This window comes from Papaver somniferum, chromosome 9 (genome assembly GCF_003573695.1).
Source record: "Papaver somniferum cultivar HN1 chromosome 9, ASM357369v1, whole genome shotgun sequence".
NCBI lineage: Eukaryota > Viridiplantae > Streptophyta > Magnoliopsida > Ranunculales > Papaveraceae > Papaver > Papaver somniferum.
The window spans coordinates 200,237,089-200,249,576 of NC_039366.1; the positions used below are offsets into that span (position 1 = coordinate 200,237,089).

Below are 12,488 nucleotides of genomic sequence, written 5' to 3' on the forward strand. Positions count from 1 at the left end.
TATGAAATTAGCAGAAAATCAAATTCAGAAAACCTCTAATTTTTCATATGAAACCTACAGAAGATTAAATAGAGAGTAGTACCTCAACACCATATGGACCTTACAAAGGATTGAATGGAGAATACCTATATCTCTTATGAAATTCGCAAAAGATTGGATTCAGGATACCTCCAATTTTTCATACTAAACTTACAAAAGATTGAATAGAGAATAGTACCTCAATGCCATATGGATCTTGAATAGGATTGAATGGGAATACCTATATCTCGTACGAAATTAGCAGAAGATTGAATTCAAAATACCTTTAATTTTTTTGCAGAAAATTTAGTAGAGAGTACTTCAATGCCATATGGAACTTGCGGAAGATTGAATGAAGAATTCCTCAATCTCCTATGAAACTTACAAAAGATTGAATTCAAGAAAACTTCTAATTTATCATATGAAACTTGCAGTAGATTGAATAGAGAGTAGTACCTCAATGTCATATGGAAATTGCAGAGGATTGAATAAAGAATACCTATATCTTATATGAAATTAGAAGAAGATCGAATTTAGAATTTCTCTTATTTTTCATATGCAACGTGCTGAAGATTGAATAGAGAGTACCTCGACGCTATATGGAATTTGCAGAGGATAGAATGGAGAATATTTCTATATCGTATGAAGCTTGCAGAAGATTAAATACTAAATACCTCTAATTTTCATACGAAACTTGAAGAATATTGAAAAGAGAGTACCACAATGTCATATAAAACTTACATAGGATTGGATGTAGAATACCTATATCTCGTACGAAATTAGCAGAAGATTAAATTCAGAATGCCTCTGATTCTTCATACGAAACTTGCAGAAGAATAAATAGAGAGTAGTAACTAATTGCCATATGGAACTTGCAGAGGATTGAATGGAGAATACCTCTATCTCGTACAAAATGAGCAGAAGATTGAATTCAGAATACATCTAATTTTTCATACGAAACTTGCAGAAAATTGAATAGAGAGTAGTACCCCAATGTTATATGGAACTTACAAAAGATTGAATGTGAATACCTATATCCCGTAAGAAATTAGCAGCATATTAGATTCAAAATACCTCTAATTTTTTGCAGAAGATTTAATAAAGAGTATCTCAATGCCATATGGAACTTACGGAAGATTGAATGGAGAATTCCTCAATCTCGTATGACACTTGCAGAAGATTGAATTCAGAAAACTTCTAATTTTTCATACGAAACTTGCAGTAGATTGAATAGAGAGTAGTACCTCAATGCCATATGGAACTTGCACATGATTGAATAGAGAATATACCTATATCTTGTATGAAATTAGCAGAAGACTGAATACAGAATTCCTCTAATTTTTCATACGAAACTTGCTGAAGATTGAATGGAGAGTACCTCGATGCCATATGGAACATCCAGAGGATTGAATGGAGAATACCTCTATCCCGTACGAACATAACAGAAGATTGAATTCAGAATGTCTTTAATTTTCATACGGAAAGTGCAGAAGTTTGAATAAAGAGTACCTCAATGCCATATAAAACTTGCATATGATTGATTGGAGAATACCTATATCCCGTATGAAAATAGCAGAAGATTAAATTCAGAATACCTCTAATTTTTCATACGAAACTTGCAGAAGATTGAATAGAGAGTATCTTAATGCCATATGGAACTTGCAGAGGATTAAATATAGAATACCTTTAATTTTTTCCATTGGAAGTTGTAGAGGATTGAATGGAGAATTCCACCATCTCGTATTAAAACTTGCAGAAGATTAAATTCCGAAAACATAGTTTTTCAAACGAAACTTGCAGTAGATTTAATAGAGAGTAGTATCTTAATGCCATATGGAACTTGCAGATGATTAAATAGTGAATACCTATATCATGTATTAAATTAGAAGAAGACTGAATTCAGAATACCTCTAATTTTTCATATGAAACTTGCATAAGATTGAATAAAGAGGACCTCAATGTCATACAAAACTTACAAAGGGTTGAATGGAGTATACTTATATCTCGTATAAAATTAGCAGAAGATTAAATTCAGAAAACCTCTAATTTTTCATACGAAACCTACAGAAGATTGAATATAGAGTAATACCTCATCACCATATGGACCTTGCAGAAAATTGAATAGAGAATATTTATATCTCGTATAAAATTCACAGAAGATTGAATTCTGAATACCTCTAATTTTTTGCATAAGATTTAATAAAGAGTATCTCAATGCCATATGGAACTTGCGGAAGATTGAATGGAGAATTCCTCAATCTCGTATGAAACTTGCAGTAGATTGAATAGAGAGTAGTACCTCAATGTCATATGGAACTTGCAGAGGATTGAACGGAAAATAGTTATATCTGGAATGAAATTAGCAGAAGATTGAATTCAGAATACCTCTAATTTTTTCATACGAAACTTGCAGAAGATTGAATAAAGAGTACTTCAATGTCATACGGAACTTGCAGAGGATTTAATAGGGAATACCTATATATCGTATGAAATTAGCAGAATACTAAATTGAGAATAACTTTAATTTTTCATACGAAACTTGCAGAAGATTAAATAAAATGTACCTCAATAGCATATTGAACTTGCGGAGGATTGAATGGAGAATGCCTCTATCTAGTACGAAATTAGCAGAAGATTAAATTCAGAATACCTTTAATTTTTCATACGAAACTTGCAGAAGATTGAATAGAGAGTAGTACCTCAATGCCATATGGAACTTACAGAGGACTGAATGAAGAATACCTATAGCTCGTATGAAATTAGCATAAGATTGAATTCAGAGTACCTCTATTTTTTTTTCAGAAGATTTAATAGAGAGTACCTCAATGCCATATGGAACTTGCGGAAGATTGGATGAATAATTCCTCAATCTCGTATGAAACTTGCAGAAGATTGAATTCAGAAAACTTTTAATTTTTCATACGAAACTTGCAGTAGATTGAATAGTGAGTAGTACCTCGATGACATATGGAACTTGCAGAGGATTGAATAGATAATACCTATATATTTTATGCAATTAGCAGAAGATTGAATTCAAAATTCCTCTAATTTTTCATACGCAATGTACTGAAGATTAAATAGAGAGTTCCTCGATGCCATATGGAAATTTCAGAATTTGCAGAGGATTGAATGAAGAATACCTCGATCTCGTATGAAATTTACTGAAGATTACATACAGAATACCTCTAATTTTCATACGAAACTTGAAGAATATTTAAAACAGAGTACCATAATGTCATGGAACTTGCAGAGGATAGAATGTACAATACCTCTATCTCGCACGAAATTAATAGAAGATTGAATTTAGAATACATCTAATTTTCATACAAAATTTAGAGAAGAATAAATAGATAGTGGTAACTCGATGCCATATGGAACTTGCAGATGATTGAATGGAGAATACCACTAATTATTTTTATATACATAACTTGCAGAAGACTGAATAGAGCTTACCTCAGATTGAATGGAGAATACCTTTATCTCGCATGAAACTTACAGAAGATTGAATACAGAATACCTCTAATTTTTCATACGAAACTTGCTGAAGTTTGAATATAGAGTAGTACCTCAACACCATACGGAACTTGCAGAGGATTGAATGTGAATACATATATACCGTATGAAATTAGTAGAGAATGCCTCTAATTCTTCATATGAAACTTGCAAAAGATTGAATAGAAGGTACCTCGATGCAGTATGGAACTTGCCGAGGATAGAAAAGAGATTTCCTAAATCTCGTATGAAATTAGCAGAACATTAAATTCAGAATACCTCTAATTGTTATACGAAACTCGTAGAAGATTAAATAGAAAGAATTACCTCAATGCCATATGGACCTTACAGAGAATTGAATATGATTACTTATATCTAGTATGAAATTTGCAGATGATTGAATAGAGAGTACCTCGATATCGTACGAAATTTGCAGAAGAAATACCTATATCTCGTATGAAATTAGCAAAAAATTGAATTTAGAATACCTCTAGTTTTTCACGTAAAACTTACAGAAGATTAAATAGAGAGTAATACCTCTATGCAATATTAAACTTGCAGAGGATTGAATGGAAAATACCTTTATCTCGTACGAAATTAGCAGAAGTTTGAATTTACAATACTCCTAATTTTTTATATGAAACTTGCAAAAGATAAAATAAAGAGGACCTCAATGTCATATAAAATTTGCAGAGGATTGAATGGAGAATACCTATATCTCGTATGAAATTAGCAGAAGATTAAATTCAGAATACCTCTAATTTTTCATGAAACTTGCAGAAGATTAAATAAAAAGTATTAACTCAATGCCATGTGGAACTTCCAGAGGATTGAGTGTAAAATACCACTAATTATTTCATACATAACTTGCAGAAGACTGAATAGAGCTTACCTCAACGTCATATGTAACTAGGATTGAATAGAGAGTACCTCTATCTCGCATGAAACTTACAAAAAAATTGAATACTGAAGACCTCTAATTTTTCATACGAAATTTGCAGAAGTTACGAAATTTGCAGAAGTTTGAATAGGGAGTAGTACCTCAACACCATATGGAACTTGCAGATGACAGAATAGAGAATACCTATATCTCGTATGAAATTAGCAGAAGTTGAAATTCAGAATACCTCTAATTTTTCGTACGAAATTTGCATAAAATTAAATAGAGAGTAGTACCCAATGCCATATAAAACTTGCAAGAGACTGAATAGAAAGTATCTCAATGCAGTATGGAACTTGCGGAACATTAAATAGAAAATACCTCAATAGCATATGGAACTTGCAGGGGATTGAGTGGAGAATATATCTATCTCGTATGAAATTAGCGCAAGATTGAATTCAGAATACCTCTAATTTTTTCAGAAGATTTAATAGAGAATACTTCAACGCCATATGGAACTTACGGTAGATTGAATGGAGAACACCTCCATCTCACACGAATCTTGCTGAAATCATCATACATATAATTTTTTATATGAAACCTATATAAGATTGAATAAAGACTTGCATAAGATTGCATATTGAGTACCTCCATATGGCATCGAGTCTTGCAAAAGAATGAATAAAGAGTACCTTCATATGCCATTGAGATACGAATCTTGCCAAACATTGAATAAGGAGTACCTGAATCCTATTTGAAAGTTGCAGAAGATTGAAAAGAGAGTACAACAATCCCATAAGGAACTTACAGAGGTTTGAGATAGAGAATTCCTCAATGCTATCTTTATAAAACTTGTAGAAGAGAGTGACTGAATAGAGAATTCCTCTGTTGTCTGTATAAATGTTGTATGTATAAAACTTGTATAAGATCGAGTACCGAATACCTATATGTTGTATGGATCTTTCGCAAATTAAATAAAGACTCCTTTAATATTTTCATACGAAGCTTTTATAATATTGAATATGTATTACATCTAACTTTCTTCATATTAAATTTGTAGAAGATTGAATAAAGAATTCCTTTAATATTCTCATACGTAACTCGTAGAATATTGAATACATATTACCTCCAACTTTCATCATATTAAATTTGTAGAAGATAAAACAAAGATACCTGTATGTCGTATGAAACTTATGGAAATTGATTGAAGAATTCCTCTACTTCTAAGGGAAGCAGCAAAAGACACGAATGTCTAGAGTGGGAAAATAAGAGTTAATCCAAGTCGGCCCTAAGGGGAATATTTTCAAGCATGCGAAGTGGTAATCGTGAGCAGCTGCAAGTTCAATATCCCTACCTTTTGGTTCAATGTTTTTGAGGGACCAAAAACCTCCTGATGGGGGGAGGTGTGATACGTTTTCAAATATAGGCCCATTAGAGTACCCTAACCTATAGTCAAAATTCCACTGAATTACTCTTCAACTAATTCTAATATAAATAGATTTCTATTCTTAGAAAGAAGATTACAAAATTACAAAAATAAGAGAGCTTTAATAATTTGTGTTATTAGTTTTAGCATACTCCTCATCGATAAATATGGACCTAAGGAGAATGTAGAGGGATACCGGCAGAAGGCCAGAGAAACTAATGCGAAAAACAAATCAAGTGGAAGAAACAACACCTAGGGCAGAAATTCCTAAAAGGTAAACGTAGTAACTTTCTATCAAACAAGCTGTTGTTTTTCTATTTTTTGTAGTTATTATGTATCTAACTATTTGTTGTTTTTCACACATGATAACCACATATATACACACAACACACAAACTATTCCCCCTCCAAGGCCGAATTCTTGCACCCCATTAGAGAACGATACTGCACGTGTTCTCAAAAATAAATAAGTAAATTGGCGATAGGGAAAATCAAATCGTACTAGTTACGATTTGCTCTTTACAATTGCCCATAATTTATTTGATTTTAAAAATAAATAAAGCAAACTATCCATCGACCAAGGGGGGGGGGGGGGGGGGGGGAATTTTAATAAAGATAGCAAAACAGACCTCAACATTTCGATAGCCAAAAAGACCATCCCGAATATCTAACGTATAAAGGATACTAGTAAGAACCTTCTATAGCAATGGCAGAAGAAGGGTACAACTCCCAGGGCAGAAAACACCAGGAAGAAAAACGGTAGAAAACAGTGTAACGCTCTTAAAAACAAAAATCCTTGACCGTAAGGGTATTGACTAAGCCAGACTGTGATATATTTCCCTGACTAACGATTGCATACTTGTGTATTTCGCTCTAGTGGTTTATCTTAACTTTCCTATCTTATTTTACTGATCAGCCTAGTCTATACTTCCTCCACTTGTAACCTTACTAAATTAGTTCAGCCTAGTCTATATTTCCTTGATTAGTGTATCTAGTTTTAGTATTTTTGATCGTCTCTTACTAAACTAGTTCATTCAAAATAAGCATATGAAGTAAAAAATAAATCCACTGATAGGAGATCGTGGGTGTTAGAGATCTTACCTCAGATTCTTCTAGATTGGGGATGCATACGCTTAGCCGAGCAGTCGTCTGATTGTATCATACTTCCTCTCCTTCGTCGAACTATTACAATGCACGAATAGAAACAGTATGCGAACGGAAACTATCCAACTAATAAGCTTTACAACAGTCTCTAGAAAGCATATTATCGAAAAAAAGAATAAAAAAAATCGGAAATGCTATTTGGCTCCCTAGTCTCCACCTCCCTATTCACCTCCCTATAATCTAAGCCTCACATCCATATCGAGACCCGCATTCAGGTTCAGGTGGGGTTCAACATTCCCCTAAGAACCTGTCAATCAACATATCGACCATCGGAGAGCACATTAACAATAACAACACAAAGCAGCAACGAGATTTGGTAAGTAATTACAAATACACAAGGAAATACAACTGGACTAATGATAAAACAAATGAATGCAATTAAAAGCACTTCACAGGTAGAACAACAAAAGGGACCTCAGTTTTTACAGTGGCTTCATCCAATACCCCATTTCTTACTCATCCTAACTATACCACAAGTCAAGAATTCATTCATTTTTGCTCATAACTTAAATGATAAGGAATCCAGAAGTAGTGTATATATTCACGTGTATACAGATAGATAGAAGAAATAATAAGTAGCACTTCGGGATATCTACCTCAAAAATTCAATTGTCTGGGATTAAGGAGCATAGATCCTCTTCCACAAATGACGAAAAGAGATGAGAAGAAATCCACTTTTTCGCCAGGCTTCAAAAGAAAATACAGTGACAGGTAAGCATCATGGAACAAGTCCAATAATAATTGCATACTGTTTTTTGTGGAGACACTAACTAAAAGTTTGCAGACTCACCGGACAACAGGCACGTATACAGGGTAATGACCAAGAAAATCGTTGATCATGCTAGAATGCTGCTCATGAATAAAGAGTTCCATATCTCCAGAAGTGATCCACTTCATTCGTTCATTGCCCACTAGAATAGTTAAATCACACGAATACAATACAATAAAGATGAGAGTGCACTATAACTCCAGCTACAGAAAAGTAAACAGAATATCAAGAAAAGTAATACACAACAAGAAGCCTCACCTTTCTTTCTCACTAAAGCTCAGGCCTCTTTCGTGCAGCATACTTATTCATATCTAGACATCAAGACATCAAGCTCATCCTCAGAAGCAATACAGCGCAAACCCCAACATTCCCCAAAACAAGGAAAATATTTCAGTAATACACCTTTCTCCAATCTGTAAGAAATGTATGTTTAGTCTTCTCAATGTAAATACCATCCACTGACCGGTTCCCTGAACCCTCCAACTACATAATAATAATAAATAAAAACCTTTAGGCATGATAAGAATTAAGCAACAGTAATAGAAACCAAATTAAGATCTAGCATCAACTTGCCTGGATAACAAGTGGAGGGCGCTCCTGGGAAGTTCGGCCTTTGACCTTTTTGTTAGCAAAAGGATGAGGTGCAGGAAGAAAAACAGATGTGGAACGAAAATCTGGTATGAACTGCCATCACAAGATTGCAATCATCTCTCAATAGTTGGTATGAACTGCCAAGCAGCAACCAACCTATTTTAGATGATAAGAACAATCAGGCGGAGTTATGCTGAACCGCAAAGCAGATGCCCACGTACCCTCCTCCGTCGCTCGAGGGGATCAAGCACAACCGTAGTTCATTTATGATTCACGTAGATAGTATGAATTCCCATAATGACAACAACTATCTCTTAGCAGATGATCTGAACTACCTCTTAACAACCAAATTTCATGCCTTCCTTAATTCCTGTCAAATTAGAACTACTCCACAGGGTTTACGAACAACGATAATCCTTCTTAGTCAAGGTTACTGGATTATCATCTCCTTTTATGGAAGGCATGAAATATTCGTATTAATAAGATTTCATTAAGAGTAAGGACTTCTAACCCGTACTATCATCCCAGCTGAACAATTTTATGATGTAAGATCAGCGCAGATGATATGAACCACTGGCTAGGTGGCGACCATCTATTGCTTATTTAGATATGCGACAGTACTTTAACAAGCCATCGGTACCAAAAAAGAATAACTCGGAGGTATCATTTATATATGTGACTGTACTTTAATAAATCGAAGGTATAATTTATATCATTTACATATGCGTTCGAAGGTATCATTTATATATGCGACGGTACTTTAATAAATCATCATTTATATATTCGAAGGTATCCTATATATAAGCCGGCGGTATCGAAAAGCCAAATTTGCTACAGTACTTTAATAAATCATCATTTATATGCGACGGTACTTTAATAAATCAAAGGCATCATTTATATATTTGAAGGTATCCTTTATATATACGACAGTACTTTATATATTCGAAGGTGTCATTTGTATAAGGCAACCGTACTCATTAAGATGATACATAAATTGGTTGGTGTGTGCGCATATACGTATATAAGAGAGAGACAAAGAGAAGGGGAGGAGAGAGCGAGGGAGAGAAAGAGAGAGAACAAGAAAAACTTACAGTGTAAATAGATTGTCCCCGGATGTACTGTTCCATACGAGGAGCAAGGGTTGCTAACCTATTTCAATTGGAAAAAAAAGACATTACGTATGCTTAGTATTGAATAGGTACATATAAGTTGCATTAGACAGATCAAAAGATCATAATGCAAAATTAATTTCAAAGAAAAATTTTATTGAAGGCAATGGAAAGATTCTACGAATGTATTTGCATACTAAACAAGATAAGACACCCATTTGGTAAACATTGCGCTTCATCAAAATCATGTAAAAATCAGCTCATATGTAATACTCTGAGATTGAAACTTAAGATCAACAAACATGAATGCCAAATTACCTTGGAGTATAAGATAAGACACCAATTTGGCGAATGTTGCGCTCACTTCTCTCAATCTGGTGGCAAGGTTCGTTTACAAACTGCAAAATTGTGTAGGGTTCAAACAAAGAACAACTTCTAACAAGGCTAGGAATAATGCATATCCACAGGAAGATCATCGCTTACCATTTGGAGTGATTATCAGGCGCATAAAACTTTAGTGATTATCAGGCGCATAAAACTTTCATGCTCTGGCTCTTCTCTAAGAATTTCAGCTGCTATCGGATCATGCTGGCTGCAGAAATAGGATTTTGCTCAACAATGGCACTCATGTGACCAAGCATAGTTTGGAAAATGCCTGCAACATCAAAAGTTTATGATTCATCATATTCTACATCAATTACAGAAACTGGTTGGTGTATGTACATACATACATTAGAAAGAGAGAGCAAGAGAACTTACAGCCAAATCCACATCATCTGATCCCTCAGCACTCTCAAAAGCACTAGCACTAGGAACTGGAGACTAGAGAGAAGTTGGTCGAACTATCTTGGTTGAATTTACCTTACCCACAGATTGTTCTGAAACAGTACCACATTAAAATTCATAAGTCATAACTTACACTCCCATTAGAAAACTAACCAGACAATGAAGCATCAGACAACAATTGGATGAAATAACGAATTCCACCCCATGAAAAGATTAATATCTGGCAACCTCTGTAAAACTAAACAAAATCAGACCACACACACAGTAGTACTCAACCTTAGAGCATTTAGCGCCCTCTTCGAATCCCAGGGAATAGAACTTCTAATGAAGCTTCAAACCTCCTGCTGCATAAGATACAGAGTACACGAGTAAGATATGACTGTACATGTGGGCAGGATAAGCTAATCAAAGAGTAAGCATAGTTACACCAACTAAAACAACCTAAAAATTCCGCAGAAACTTAAAAGGTAGCTTTCCTACCAGAATACATCAGGGACAGGTTACTCATGCACACTACAACACTCAGAAAACTATTTAAACCAGCCACTTGTCGCAGATGCACTAGCAATAGATGAAAGATTGAGATGATTGTTCTGGTGTCAAGGAGAAAGTCTGCACCGACAACCAAATATCAATAAGAAAAGTAAGGAGTTCTAATCCATTTATAACTGAATTTCTTTTCAAAGCGATATTTACAATATAAACACAAAATTATTCTTCCCGATTAATCATTTATAAGAAAAATAACAACTTACTCTTGGGCCACATGCAACTTCAGGGAGCTCAACAATCCGTGGAGAAATGAATGGTAATGCCTAAATAGTTAAACATGTCCATAAGTACAAATAATAAAAATATATGCAAACAATAGGGATGCTCATTCTAGATAAATAAATGCTTAAAGGACATGTACAAATTCAAGTTTCATGAGATAACATGAAGCATAACCTTGGATTTTGAAAGAAAGAATTACAGCAAAAGAACATAATAAAAAGTTTGAAAAATTTAGCTTCATTCCTGAATAGATGGTGAGTGAGGGTGTTGCAAAAGATAAAAGTCTTGTATGCATATAGGTAGCATACAACAGCAGCATAACAAACAAATTAGAGATGTTAAAGATGTTAATCTTGAAACCCCATTCCAGCCACTACTATTATGTGGCGCGACTACACACCAGTATTATGCCCAGTTAACAGGTTATGACCAAGCGAAACTTAACTTTGTGTTTGCAATAACAAATATGTGCTTGTACAATTGAAAAAAAAAAACTGAAAATGTAGAAATGTAGTGCATCGTGAACAGAAATAGACTTACTCTTGGGGTAAGTGTAGTTTAAGGAAGTTCTGCAGCTGGCCTGAAAGTAGACGGGGATGCCTACGAAGATAAGACAAGCAACAATAACAGTAAGATTAGTAACAATATAATAACACAAGCTGAGTACTACCTTGGAAAGTATAATACTCCAGTATAGGTTACAGTTACAAGGTAAAAAGGCTAATTATCAGAAGTTCATTTTAGAAAACTCGATTAGTGTGGTTGTGCGCTTGAGAACGGAGGCGCTCGGGAAAGAAAGTTACTACTTTTAGTTGAAAGTAAAAACTGAAAAAAGTGATCTCTTGAAATTGTTTCTGCCGAGATTCCCGGCAAGTTTTTAGCTACTTCAATAATACATGTAATGGACAGCATCCATCAAAAAAGGCCACTAACAATTGAATAAGTTGATTTCATACCTGAATGGATGATAGAAGCCTTGCCTCATTACCTACACGCATAGGTACACATGAAATGAACCCCTTCGTACTCTTTATCATAAAGCATCAAAACATAATGTACACAATTTATCCACTATTTGTTAAAATTAAAATAAAATTTTACCTGCTGCACTTTCCTGAAACACAGAAAGGATACAAGTGACTTAAACTACCTCCTCTGTTGCTGCATACATATTTGTGATACAGTCATCTATTTTTGCATCGGTATCTATGATTTTGCAGATAATTTCTTGTCCGTAACCTGCAAAAATAATCTGTCCAAAGACGACGAAAAGCACAAGATCATGTTTCCTTACTTTCATATATTTCATAAGGCTAAATAAAATTGATCCATGAAAATGATGTACATGCTTAAAATGGAATTTTAAGCCATTTCAAAGCATGTATTGCTTGCTAGCTAATACATCAATAAACTACTGGAGAGTGTCCATAAACACTCTACACGAGATATCAACACAAAGGGTCAATATCCATATTAAAAA

At 34.3% G+C, this 12,488-nt stretch overlaps 1 long non-coding RNA gene across 4 annotated transcripts; it reads right to left on the reverse strand.

The window, feature by feature from the left end:
• Positions 1–1,717: 1,717 nt before the first annotated feature.
• Positions 1,718–12,256, reverse strand: LOC113313180. Of its 4 annotated transcripts, XR_003341742.1 has the most exons (16): positions 12,110–12,256; positions 11,965–11,996; positions 11,549–11,608; positions 10,990–11,049; positions 10,715–10,846; positions 10,511–10,578; positions 10,208–10,326; positions 9,932–10,103; positions 9,767–9,846; positions 9,431–9,488; positions 8,007–8,161; positions 7,770–7,890; positions 7,576–7,666; positions 6,917–7,226; positions 2,583–5,282; positions 1,718–2,366 (listed from the first exon to the last, which is right to left on the reverse strand). It is a non-coding gene; the product is annotated as an uncharacterized LOC113313180 (long non-coding RNA). The 4 variants fall into 4 exon arrangements; XR_003341744.1 differs by having other exon boundaries at positions 1,718–5,282; positions 10,511–10,575; XR_003341741.1 differs by having other exon boundaries at positions 1,718–5,282.
• Positions 12,257–12,488: the final 232 nt, after the last annotated feature.